The sequence below is a fragment of the Cyprinodon tularosa genome, unplaced genomic scaffold (assembly GCF_016077235.1).
Source record: "Cyprinodon tularosa strain WSP-4 unplaced genomic scaffold, ASM1607723v1 ctg108, whole genome shotgun sequence".
NCBI classification, from domain to species: Eukaryota; Metazoa; Chordata; class Actinopteri; order Cyprinodontiformes; family Cyprinodontidae; genus Cyprinodon; species Cyprinodon tularosa.
Window position 1 is genome coordinate 1,337,632 of NW_024037871.1, and position 14,542 is coordinate 1,352,173.

Sequence of the window (14,542 nt, forward strand, 5' to 3'; positions counted from 1 at the left end):
TGTTCTATGGAAAGATCTTCTTGAAACACAAGAGAAAACTCAGGTTTTTAAGAAAATGGCTGCTTATCAATTAATCATTAGTCTATTAATAAGACCAATCAACTGCAGATTAATTAATCACTCAATGCCTTGCATTCCTACTTTGGACTCCATCATTTTGGCTCATGTGAAAAGTACAGGTAATAGGAAAGTCATATTTTAAAGAACCAAATAGACAGAAAAAGGAGTGAGACTTAGATATGAAGAGTGTGTGTCACTGTGTGTGACACTTGCGATTATGAAGACACATTCCCGTGATGATACATAGCAGCGGTGGTATCATGTTGTGGGGATGGTTTTAATTAGCAGGGACAGCAAAGCGGCTTTGACTTAATAGGAAGTTAAGAGGCAAGCCTTAAAGAAAACTTTTAGGGGTTGCAGGCATGAGACCAAGAGAGAAGTTCTTACTTCCAGTAGGATGACAATCCTGAACATACAGACAGAAAGGTGGAGTTAAAATCCCTGATTCCTTAATTATGGCAAAAGCCTATATTGCCCTTAAACAGTAAACAAATCTAATAAAAAGGCACTCTCCATTCAGTCTGACAAAGATAGACTATTTTTAAAGAAAACTGGCCAAATATGTTGTGCAAAACCTTCTAGTGGTCTTTAATGGCATAGCTTGACTAACATTGGTAGAGGTATCAGTTAAAAGACAAGGAGTGGGAGTTCAGCTTAGTTGTGATTTAGGTTGACTAGATCCTTATATATATATATATATACTACATATATATATACATATATATACTACATACATATATATATATATATATATATATATATATATATATATATATATATATATATATATATATATATATATACTATATATATATACATATATATATACACTATATATATATATATATATATATATATATATATATATATATATATATATATATATACACATATATATACTGTATATATATATATATATAATTTTTTTTTTTTGTGAAAATACAAAAATGTTAAAACCATCCTCCTCTTCTTAGTTCACAGTCATTCAACTCAAGGTGGAGTTGATCCAAAAAGTACCAGACAGTCAGACTTATGTTTGAAATTAATAGAAGTGTATCTGCTTTGATCTAACTAATTAATGTGGCTAATGTGCATGAGGGTGGATGGTGCCTTAAGTAGTTTGTGTATTACTCTGTGTTTTTATTTCAAAGCAAAAACTAAGAACACGGAAAACATTATAATTTAGACCTTATTTACCTTCTAAGACACAAAAGCATCTGAGCCCCCCACCAAAAAAAGGAAAGAATCCTTCTGTAATTGAAGGCAGCTGGAGAGCGTTGAGTTATGCAACCTGATCCAGAATTCATCCTCCTGCCTGCAATGCTCTGCTAACAAAGGAGACAAAAACCGAAGCGAAAAGAATAAAAACAAACTGGATGGTGACTTAAGCATTAAAACTGCAGTGGATCTAAACTTTCTTAAGATTTTCAATGGCTGGAGTTATTTTAGAATTAATCAAAGCAATAAACAAAACAAACAAAAATAAACATAAAGTGAAAGTGTTTAGGAATCTGCATGGCTGAATGCAACAGCTGGAGCTTCACCAAAATCCCGACACACACTCATCTCTCAGCCGAAAAGCATGCTTAGTGTGAGGGATTGCATCCGAGTCGATGCAATCAACTGATTTTCCTTAGATATAAAACTTTGAATCAATTTGACTGTATGATCTGGTGAACTGTAAAGTGCCTTGAGATGACATGTGTGTGAATTGGCGCTATATAAATAAACTGAACTGAACTGAAAACACCCACACACTCCCCCTCCCAAAGTACGGGTCAATAGAGAACCACGTTACCAATAATATATCAATATGGTATGTTTCAGAGCTGAGGAGAAGGTTCTTTGCTGTATTTTAGCTTTGTTTGTGTTTCCCGCACCTCTACAGGTGTTTAGTTCCATAGACAGAGCATACAGGAGTTAAAGAACAAAGGAAGTCCTCTCTGGATCAAATAATGGTCAATAACCTACTGGAAATGACATAAACAGCTGCCCACTGACATTGGAGGGCAGAGCTGGATGTGAATTGATCTGAACTCTGCAGATATGTGGCTGATAGATGAGGCAGGCTGTGTTTACGGAAGGGTGCTGGAGAGCAATTGGAGCCCCAGGCAAGGTTACCCCCACCTCTGACCCTGTGGCCCTCAGTGATGCTTTCTGCATCGCTCTCATGCGTTTTCAGCACACATGGCCAGATCTTCATTTATCTTTCTCAGGATATATTAAAATTTAGAGTTCAACAAGAGATTACTCTTAATTTAAAATAAATATTAAACTAAGAGCATCATGAATGCAACATGCATTATCAATCACAGTGTCAATATGTTGGGTTCTTAGTGATTTATTAGTTAAAAAAAGATGGATGTCTTTATAAAACAACATATCTGTTACTAGCTTGCTACCTCTACTTTCTGTTTATTACAGCCAAGTAAGATGGAAACAAGGCTGTTGACTAAAGAGGACTCAAAATCATCTACAAAAAAGTTTCAGACACGTGTTTGAAAGAAAGTCAAAGCAAGTGCTTTTCTAAAGCATGCTGGGATATATCTGACATTCATATAGGCTGCTAGGCTGAGAGAGAGCAAGACTTTTAGCAGATAATAACAAGGCTTACATGGACGACACAAAAGTTGCTCTTTGCATTCTGTTATTTAACATGCTAAAATGAATGACACCTTTACAACACCTCAGAGCTAAGGTGAGTTCCTACACTCAGCAAGAATGATAGAAAAGCTAAACTTCTTACATATTATAGTTCTTAAAGAGAAATTTGAACGGGTTCAAATCAGGATGAGAGGTCTGGATTATTATCCAATGATCTGTCTGAAACTTGATACTATATTGAATTTGATGTAAGAAGCTTAACAGGTAAGAACAGAACCCCTAACATGCGGCCATGTATTTTTTCCTTCATAAGGCGTTACCAACGCCAGAGACCAACTTGATCATATCTGGTTTTTGACACAGGCCACCGCTGCTCTGGTCTATTGTGAAGAAATAAAGAGCCGAGTCAAAAAGCAAAGTTCTTGGTTTCCAGATCTGTCCAAGTTTCCAGTTTCTCCTACAGTCATGAGATTTAGATCCTGACCAAAACAACGTGATGCTGGACCTAAGTGTCCAAAGTGAGCTTCATCTGGAGGATGGCTGGACTTCATCTTAGAGATAAGATGACAAACTCTGCCATCTGTGGGAAACCCAAAGCAGAGAAAAGAAGTCAGCTAGGGTGGTCCAAGCACTTGATCAAGTTTCCGGACATTTCTCATTGGTAGGAAACACTGTGAGATACCCAGAACTCATTAGAGGGACTATATATCCCATCTGGCCTATGAACACTTTGAGATCCCCAATATGACCTAGAGGGTCTTGCTGGAGACAAGGGTAAATTTATATCTGTTTTTGGTGTGGTTGTTTTTTCATAGAGACTTCATCCACTTTTAGGTGACTTTAAAGCCGTAAGAAAAAACAATCAATCTCCTCAGCTTTACAGGGAGAGATTACGTCATAACATCACAAAGGATAAAACTGGATGTTATTGCTGGTCGTGAGTCCTTGCGTCTTACTTCCAGACAACCTCCAGAGTTGCACATTAGACATAATAACCAGAGATAATCTCTTATGCTCACTGCATTGAAACTGCTGTATAGAGGAGAGATTTGTTTTCTCTGTTTCCACGCAAGCGAGAAAACATGGAGTTCCCCTAAACTACAAGTTTAATTAAGGTTTAGAGTTTTGCTAGTGCAGATGATGAACAGGATTGTTTACCCAAATGTTAAGTGAATATATATCAGTTGAGAAAGGACCTTTGGTCTAGGACATTATTTTCTGCCTTTACTATTTCTGTTAAAGGAAATCAACATTTACATTGACCTGAACCAAGAATATTGCAAAAGGCAAGACCAAGATCATTTCAACCAATCAGTGAAAAATTATGGTTAAAATACTTTTTGTTTTTTTCTGGAAATGTTTGCATTGAGATGGGTGCAGAAAAGCAGATCCCAAAAGCATACTTCAAGACGAGTCAGTTAGGCATTAAACATGGGGTATTTATAGTAATGAGAAAAAAGGAACAAAATATGTGAAAAGGTCAAGGTCCGTATAGGTCTAAGGTAGAACATGTAGGACACATTTAAATATCTCTTTATTCTTTAAAGCACATTTTGCTTCAGTTTTATTTTTCATGACATAATCTGTGGTATGTGGTTTTGTTAATTTGAGGTTAGATTTAAAAGGGGAACCCAGTAATGACCAGATTATTCAAGTCATAATCCAAGAACTGACATACAGTGAACTTTCTTTTTGCTGTGATTGTACCGATTCCATCAGGTCAGAATCTGGTCCTGTTATTCCTCCTGATGAGCGACAAATCAGAAATCATTCTAGGATTTAGCCTCAACTGGGCAATCTTAAGCACAATATGAAGTTCCAGAGATTTTGAACATCAACTAATGTACATTTGCGTATTCAACCCTCAGATAAGTACTATATATGTGGGTAATTGTTTCCTGAAACATGCCAGGTTGTTCTGACGTGTATGGAAAACAGAGACTGCCCCTCTCCTACTTGTTGTTGAACACAACCAATAAGTTGATAGAAAGAGGACAGCTACACTTTACCAATGGTTACAACAAATACATATTGCTCTCTTGCAATATAGTTATTTTAGCAAAAGGAGAACTTTAACAGAGTCATTAATGTGTGTTAATGATGTCCTACCCTTAATTATAAGAATAAGGGTAGCACCTATAAAACATATTCACAGACAAAAGTTTTTTCTATCTTAATTAATAAAAAGTATATATATTTTTGTGCAGTTTTGGATAAATTGCTGCAGTGAGCCAGTTGGTCCTTCAGCAAGTGGCCTGTTTTAAAGTCTACATGCTTCACCTTGATAATTGTTTATTTTCCTTAAAAAAAATAATAAATGTTACATATTATTAAATTGGGAAAACATTTCATTAAAAAACTGCTGTAGTATTTTACTGACTGAGTTTGTACTGTTTTAACCCTTTATTTACGTTAATAATATCTGTTTAAGCAGCTTTAAATTACTATCCGTTTGATTATTGTTTTGGTAGTTTTATTTTTAAACTTGCTTTTGTTTTCTTTTTTCATAAATACCAGGCAGTATTAATCATATTGGACAATTAGGGCATGTGGATATCAGTACTACTGTTGGTAAAACCTGCAAACAGAATACATTGACCAACTTTACAGTTTTACAGCAGCCCCCGCTTTATTAAACAATTTCATCTGCTTTTGCTCCATTTTTATCTCTATCATAGGGGTGGTACCGATGAACAAAACAAAAGCAAAGAAGTTACACCCAGTTGATGCATGGCTGCTTTTAATTTTCCGTTTCCATTTGGCTGACAGAAATAGTCCACCCCTCGATCTCTATCTCCACTCTATCTCCCAGATAGGGTTGCTCAACCATCATGCTTTAGTTTCCCTCTGTGACAGGAACCAGAAGATATGATCCACTGATTCAGGCAGCATCTAGTTATCTACATTCACCTTCAAACAGCCACCTCGATCTGGGAAGTTAACCTGTAGACTCCAAAAACGGTTAAAATACAAACAGTCCTTCATCCAAAGGCTGTAAAAACTGTATGATGATGAAGATTCAAACCGCTATAATCAGTGCTGAGAGTGCAGCCAGTTGTAAAAAACAACAAGCGAAACTCCCAGAGACGGGCATCAACCTACACCTCCCATCGCCCTCTCTCTCATGTACACACACCCCTCATATCTTCAAAGCCAGCCTGCTTGTGTTTCTGTCACCCCTATAAATAGATGAACCCCCCCATTTGGGTTATGTTACAAAGCCGACAGCAACAATACCAGGAAAGAATCCTTACTTTGCCGATTTTATCCAGAATACAGGACCAAAGCAGTGCTAATTTAAATTCAGCAGGAGGTAGGCGTGCTCCGTGCCTAAACATGCCTACATGACAGGTCCAGCATAGAAAACGCAAAGAAAAAGAGCGCGCCACACACTCAGATCCTGCAACTCTACCCTAGCAAGTTTGCTTCCTGCAATGAAATGCTTGGTTAAAGGTGGGTTGCTCCTTTCAGAGCATCATCTAGCTCTTATTCAGCGTGTACAATTGTCCTTATTTCATCTTTTCTTTCTAAACTCCATCAGTATCTCACTGCTACAGCTCCAGTGACCCTCCAAGAGGTGCTTAAATGTCTTACTTCCAGACAACCTCCAGAGTTGATCAGTAGAGATAATAAGCAGGGCTAATCTTCTCTGGTGCTCACACTCACTGCACTGTTACTGCCAAGCGTGTTTATGGAGCAGGAGTGAGTGTCTCAATGGGAGCATGATACCAACAAGGAATTCTCCTGCAGCTAAGACCAGAAGTCAGCTACCACACAGCTGGTACAAAGCTGCAGACTGCATAGGTTTATAAGGGTGCTGATTGTGTAGATATATGATAAATAAGGCAAAGCAATCACACCGGTTCAATCAAGTGAACTGACACAAAAGATCAGCGTTTAAACCTTTAACCCAAAGCCCAACCAACCTGGTATTCCCTCCTGGATTAGTGAATGGGAGAAATCAGGCAGTAGTGGCAGATGGCAGAGGTAAAACTCATGTCTCTCTTTCCCACTCTGCGGTTGTTTCAGATTCTGTAAGCAGATTCCAACAGAGAACCCGGAACGGACAGGCGGGTAGGTGATCAGAAAAACGCGAGTCACTCCAGTTGTCCCTCCAGTTATTCCGTCCAGATGCTCACATGATGAGCTGCCAACTAACGAAAGGTTCTCCCAGACTCCTTCAGGCTCTGCTCTCCAACGCTGTTCATCGGAGAGAGGAGTACCAACAGCTGTGAGTGTGTGAGAAGAGGTCTCTGTAAGTGTGTGTGTCCTCTGAGAATGAGGGTGTGTGTTTGTGTGGAAAAGAAGCTAAACGGACCACGTGATTGGAGCTTAATCCTCCGCCCACTGGCCTAGAGGTACACACAGAGCCACACAAACACATTGAGGCAAAGGCACACACATATACAAACCATTGGACCAATCAGAGCTCAGGCTGAGAGACTAATCACCCCTCCTCCTCTCTCTCTCTCTCTCTCTCTCTCTCTCTCTTTCTCTCTGTCTACTACACTAATTTTACCGCCTTGATCTATTCCCTCTCTGGTCCGTTCCTTGCATTCCACGATCCCTGCCATCCATCTCCTTTAAATATATCTCTCACACCCACTTCTAACCCCGTTCTGGGCAACTGTACTAAAGGTCAGTGTTTATGAGTTTGGCTGCCGAGCCACGCAAACCTGCAATACTAGAGGCAACTGCATGCCTTTTACTGCTGTGCCTGTAACTACAAGGCAGGGTTATCTGACTGGATCATTAACACAAACATCTTGAGGTTTTTCTTATAGAAATGACACACTTCTAAGATTAAAGGTCAGAGTTAAGGTCAACAACCTAGCAGCTGAATGCACTTCAGTGTCTGACTTGAAGGTCAGCTGTCAGACGCATTAGTTTGTTAATATTTGTTCATGTCAGCCAAACCGCCTCCTCTTACAAGTTATAATCAAGTGCTGAAACTGAAGTTTACCTTATTCCATGAGAAGCTTGTGATCCAAAGTGCAGTGTTTCCCATTAAGTGCCAGGACTGCGACGGCAACATATGACTCAAAGATGTAAACAAACAAAAAAATATCCATCCATCCTTTTTTTTGTTAGGCTAATCCCTGCTGGGTCGTGAGGGATGCTGGTGCCTATCTCCAGCTGTCTACAGGCAGGAGGCGGGGTACCCTGGACAGGTCGCCAGTCCATCGCAGGGCAACACAGAGACAAACAGGACAAACAACTATTCACAAACACACTCACGGAAGCCGATTAACTTAACATGTCCTGTTTTTGGACTGTGGGAGGAAGCCGGAGTACCCAGAGAAAACCCACATGCTCAGGGAGAACATGCAAACTCCATGCAGAAAGATCCCGGGCCGGGAATCGAACCCGGAACATTCTTGCTTCAAGAACCCACTGCACCACTGAGCAGCCTCACAAAAAATCTGTCAGTCAGACCAAAGTCTGCAGTCTTGGTGTGGAGAGTGTAAATAGCTAGTCCAAAAATGTTTCGTTAAAAATGTTTAAAAAGATTGCTTGATTGAGTGAGGGACTTCAGAGATCCTGCGACCAGTTTCCTAAAATCCTGTGGAAAACAGTTTATGTTTATGTAGTCAGTCCCACACGCAGTCATTGCACTGATGTCCTCCCTATGTTGCTGACCAGTGCATCCCAGTCTGGAAACACCCAATGTTATTTTGTTCTCCCCAAGAAGAGTCTTATACTGCCTTTGCTGTAAACATACAATATTATCAACTGATTTCAACAGAACAGTAAGAAAAAAAAGAAAAGCTGCTCTAAAAGTGCAGTGAAAATTTCACAAAAGAAGGAATTTAAAACCAAATAAGACAAAGGTCAGCAAACAGCGTTATCTTATGTTCCCAGTAAATGGCTGCTTCCATGGAGGTTATTTACTACAGTATCCTACTCCTAATATAAATATGTGCTAATTAATCTGAAGTCACGCTGACATCCAAATGTGATATAGTGATAACAAATTGAAAAATGACAAATCAGAAGAAAGGAATTGAAAATGTAAAGCATGTTGACCTCCAGAGCCCCGTCTGTGGGCAAGAAGCCGAGTCACAGGTAAGTGTGCCAGTGGGACACACAAGGCCCATATTTCCTTTCAGTAATAACTGACTGGGATCCAGTTCATAAGTCACGTACTACAGGAGGAAACAAACAATCCAGGCAGCTAAGAACATCTGTCAGCAACCTGTCAGCGTATTCCTGAGTTACTGTGCTGTTGTTCGCTTCAAACTGACTCACCAACTCATTCATCTCAGCAGCTCTCTGATTCCTACGTCTGTCTCTCAGACGCCATAATTTAAGCCTATATAAAAAAAAAATAATGCATACAGCCGAAAACCTACAATTATGACTTTATGAGTTAACGGCAGTAACATTTAGATAAATACACATTTAACAATCTTAAAGAACAAAAAAAGCATATTTGCCCTTTTTCAGATTTCTTTGCATTTAAAAAGTACATTTTGGAATTGAACCAAGATATGATAAAATACTTCTTGGAAGCTACACCCCACTAACTTTTTTCCCAGTTTGGGATAATGAATTTCACTGGGATTTCCCTGCTTCCCAAAACATAAAAAACTCTTTGTAAATCTTTCCAGGTTGATAGAAGTCAGTTACTTTTATTTTCCCTATAAAACATGTTTAACTACTCTTGTCTATGGATGATGCTTGACAAGCACACTTGCTTCTACACTTTAATATGCCGGTTTGACACCTTTTGGTCTATTTCATGTTGCCAGGCAAAGTTTATTTAAGTCATTTCCTGATTCTAGAGGTCTGGTACTATCAGGTGTGGATTTGGCTTGAAATCTTTTAACCCCAATAATTCTATTATTTATAGTTACCTAACGAAAAGAGGGAAAAACTTTTTTGGTTGTTTGGATAACTTTTTCTCTTAATAAATCAAATAAACTGGAAGCAACTTTTTACTCAGGTTACATAGAGCTTGGTATAAAATTTGACCTAAAACCTTTAATGTAAAAAAAATATAGAATAAAGGAACTTTTTGATAAGAAAAATAAATTTCTCTTGCATATGGGAATATCTGTTAGCTTTAATTATCTTTTCCAAGGATGTGCCTGCAGTCTTTTGGCTTTGTTCTGAATTGTACTAATAGCGTGTGCAACCAGGTTGATTCATTTACAGAGAGTTGAACACCATAAGACTCAAATAATGTGGTAATAAATACAAGGTGACGTAATAAAACGGCACAAAGCTGCACTGTAAATGAAAGTAACAGCTAAATGAAACCTGCCGAAGGCGTTGGGAATGTATGACCCACATTTTCTTGGCTCATGTTCAGAAAAAGACTGGTAACTGTTTCCCTGACTTAAATGGAAACTATCTGTACCTTAATCCTGACAGAATAATGAATTGTACTGATGCAAAGGTTTGCCCGGGTGTCAGGTTTCAAGCCGAATGTTGTTGGTGTGCATGTCTTCAGTAATAAATAGCTACGGTGCATTCTGACCATATCACCTGATATCGTAGATGATAAGGAGTTTTTGTATTAGCTCCTGCAAGATAAACTGCTTGAACACCCCCAGCAGATGCCGGGCGAGACTATCGGGTGATTCACGAAGAGTCTGAAACCCCGCCAGCACAGAAACCTGCATGGTTTAGTGACATCTTGGTCTTGACTTCTGTTATCAGCTCAGACATGCTTCTGCAGTTACCACAGTGTGCTATACCAGAATACAAAGTGACGACAATTAGTCATTACTTCACTTATGTAAGAGGTATGACAACAAACTGAAGGAGAAAACAACACTTATGTAATTACTAACGGCATGTTGTTGATAATGAATAATAGATGTCAATGTCCAAGTAAGTCAGGCTATCCTCGCAGATTAAAACCAATCAACCAAAATCTGATTAGCAGTTTTTCTCAGTTTAGGGGATCAAATCCTTCAACTATAAAAGGTTTTGCCTCTGTTTATTTATTTATTTATAATATTATACATTTTGTTTCCCTCTATTTAATGCATTTATGGAAGATGAGATCAGTCCTTTTTAAATTATGGATAAGAATGGAAGAAATCTTTCTTTCTTTCTCTTTCTATACTCTGATTAAAATTAGGGACAATAATAATTTAGTAAAAACAATAACTTTTCATTTTTATTCATGTAAAGATAGATATAAATATATCAAAAGTACTGCTTTGCTGTTACTCATATCTAATTTGCATAGATGTCTTTCTTTCAATTATGCTCTGGAGATTATGGGTTCATTTTTTCTCTCCCAAAAATAGAGATAAAAAATTCAACAAATAAAACATACAACAAACTTCTAGAGCTATTCATGCAAGTATGCCATATATAACTTTGATACACCCCATATTTGGCAACAGATTTCTCTGAATGGCATCACATGCATGTGGAGGGAATCAGCAGGGCGACTGCTTGGGGGCTGCAGATGGTTTGCACCAATAAACAAGAACTATCAACCAAGGACAACCACATGACTTCTTCTCTTTTCCATCAAACTTTGACCTCGTCAACATTTTTCCCTTAAGGATTGCTTGTGCAGCTGTTCTATGAAATCAAATTACAAGAAAAGGGAGGTAACTCTATTTGTACACAGCAGCTTAGCTCAAGCAGCTAAAGCTGTTTTTAAGAGATGTTAAAATGAAGTTTATTAACATAGTGCAAAGTTTATCAATCCTAAATAAAGGCAAAAGTTTTGCATTGCAAACAAATGGCTTTAAATATGTATTTACTTTTCAAGAGCTGGACCACCACCTGTCCACCAACAAACACCAAGACCCCAGTACAATGACAGTCACAGCTAGACAAATTTTTTTTTCAACCTTGCTATTGTATCATAATTGGGGAAATAAAAAAAAACAATGACGGAGAAAAGTGTTGAAGGGCTCTCGGCATGTGCAAGACATCGTACTGCACCGTTCTTGATGTAATTTTCTAAGTGCAATTTTGTAAAGGTGGGCCAATAACATGAGTTCCCGAGGTAACAACGCAAAGAGGCAGTAAACATAGAACCACCTGTACCCTAGAACAGTAATAAACAAGAGGTTGGGCCAATGGTTAGGCTCATAGGGAGGGCTAAAGCGGGGCGTACACTGCGATTTTCTCAATTTTTGCACACAGCTACAGCTCACAGCTTATGACGCATGTTCAGCCCGACGCTCTAAAAACCACGTCGGACTCAGCTCCGCAGTGAGATGGAGCTACTCTGACTCGTCTATCTAGAAGCCAAATGAGTAGAAGGGGAATATGAAGCTCACTAGAGTGAAACACGCTGCCTTGGCAATTTGTGCAATTTTGTGCTGAAAGCCCTAAAAAGAAAAGGCGATGATGTATTTGGACAAAGACAGGGCTGAGCAAACGTGGCTACTACGGTCTGTCAATGTTACAGACAGAACTCCATTTCACCCATTGCACCCCCGCCATGCTTCTGTGTTTTCATCTGAGAGGAAGAAGAACAAGAAGAATCCTTGTTTGCGCATGCCCACTGAGCGATTTGCCCACAACAGTCGGAAGAAAATCTAACATGTTAAAGGACCTCCCGACCTCACTATTCGTGATCGGGAGGTGGTCGTGAGAGGCTGATCGCCCCTCGTTACCATGTACACTACACGACGCGCGATCAGCCAGAAAGTTGGCCCAATTGAAAAAATTATCTCACGACTGGAAAATCGCCCCAAAAAGGGCCAAAAAATCGCACAGTGTATACCCGGCTAAAGGTGAGTGCCAATGAATGACTGGAGTCACAGTTTAAGTGGCTTTGAATTGTATTGAACAGTATTGGAGCTTTAAATTAAGTGCTTTAATAATGCTGAAAGAAACAATGATAAAAAATTATTAATAAATAAAATAATACCCAGTGTCCTTATTTGAGCTCAAATAAATATTCCTGCCATCTTAAGTTAGGTTTCTAGTTAAAGCAGAACCAAAGATCAAAGTGTTGCAGTTGTGTCCTACTGCACAGTCGAGATTAGTTATAGCATGAGGGCAACCAGCTTTCTGGCTTTGGTTAAATGGAATGGCTCGCCAACTTCTTTGCAAGAATCCAAGTCCAGGATCCGCCAATTAAAAAACCTTGCGAACGCTTCCTCTAAGTTTTGGTACGCCAGAAGATCTCTGTCAGATCATGAAGATTCCTATATTATTAATATTCACAGAGAGGTGGCACTTCCGTGTGTGCACTTCTCAGGGGAAGGCTGGCTCATAATCTTTAACCAATGAGGCGATGATTTCACTTTTTCTTAGGCTAATCACAGCTTAGGTGGGACTATCTCAACTGATTAACAGCTTATTGGCAAATCACATTTTATTCATACAGTTATTTTTATTTCATTATTGGGTGCTAAAACCCACTGGTTTACATACATACACTGAATTTTTGAAATATTTTCAATTTAGGACAAATGTATTAGTTTACAGACCACTAAAATGTTAGCTTCATGCTAACAATACATGGGTTTGATCAAGTAGTTTTGCATTTACTGCCTGAGCTTGTCTTTGTCTTTGGCCTTAGAGGTGGATAACAGCCGGCTTGTCTCTGAACATTGAGTAATTGCACCCCGGCAAGAGCCAAAACAACTGCTTTTGCTTCTGCCTAACTCATGTGACATATTACAGACATGGTCAAACTAATCTCAGCTGCCGTCAGTTTGTTTGCAGCATACTCTACCATTACTGTTCCACTATTATCAACTCAAATGATTAATGAGTCCTTTGCACACCACAGCACTTTTAAATACCACCTCGCTGTTGAGGTCATTCACTCCCTGAGCCCTGTGATAAACTGTGGACAAAAACATAAAGAAAAAGAGAGAGAAGGGCTAAACTCTTTGCAAGACTGACACTGTCTTACTGCCAAACCACTGATCTTAGATCATGTTGTATCAAATGCCAGGCGGTAACATGAGAGAAGTGCGGGACTATGTCCAGTGATGGCAGCGATTTAGGAATGTTCAAAGGTTTGCGTCACAGGAATAAAAATGCACTGGAGGCCTCACAATGAGAAATACAACAGTTGTGGTATTTCTTATAATACAATAATATTTTCTTTGGATTGTGATACACAATAAGCTTGCTTTGACTGCTTCAACTTTTCTCACCTTACATGAAGGTCAAATTGGGCCCTTGAAGGCAACATGGAGCTAAATGTTGGCCTCTAACATTGGTTTTTGGACTTAGTTTAACTAAATTTGACCAAAAGCAAAGGTTTTGTCAAACCTATTTGCTCAAGCCTTTTGTACAGCTTCAGCATGTGAGATTTTTCTCATAATATTTTAAATAGCTATTACCTTGATCTCTGTTTTCAGTCACCAAGTATTTAAAAAAGTTAAATACTGATAAGCCCATCTAGGTTTCCGTTTGTTCAGGATTCGTTGTCACTAATCCACATCTGAGTAGGAAAGAGGTATTTAAAGACATGTTAATGGTTAACGCACCGAAATGGGTTCATATTCACTGAGCAGCGGGGGAACAATGTGGTTACTGTTTGAGCAAATGTAGGATGAGAAAAAAACAATACATGGACCTCCAGTGTGATTATGAATGTCTTTTAAGGAGATTGTGTCCTTTAAGTAAAACAAGAGTCTGGATGTTTACATGGGAAGTTACCACCCAGTACCCCACCATGGTCAAACTGGAAAATCTGAAGGCTGTTAAGAATTATATTGCTGATTTGATATAATTCCTTTCTTTCTTCTCTCGCTTAGTCCTTCTCATGGTCTTAGTGGGGCCGGTGCCTATCTCCGGCAGTCTATGGACGAGAGGCGAGGTACACCCTTTACAGGTCGGCAGTCTGTCGCAGGGCAACACAGAGACACACAAAGACATACAACCCTCCACCCATACACTCACACCTAAGGACATCTAGATAAGCCCATTAACC

General features: G+C 39.0%; 1 protein-coding gene across 7 annotated transcripts in view; it reads right to left on the minus strand.

Moving 5' to 3' along the window:
* add3a (adducin 3 (gamma) a) overlaps positions 1–14,542 on the minus strand; it is a 151,353-nt gene that overhangs the window by 58,430 nt on the left and 78,381 nt on the right. For 2 of the 7 annotated variants that reach the window (XM_038291308.1, XM_038291267.1), the window contains exon 1: positions 6,591–6,966. The exons of 3 other annotated variants lie outside the window; for them this stretch is intronic. The gene's annotated coding sequence lies outside the window, so the exon portion shown is untranslated. Of the gene's footprint in view, positions 1–6,590; positions 6,967–14,542 lie in introns of those variants that run through there. 2 more of the 7 variants (XM_038291300.1, XM_038291317.1) reach the window with 2 other exon arrangements.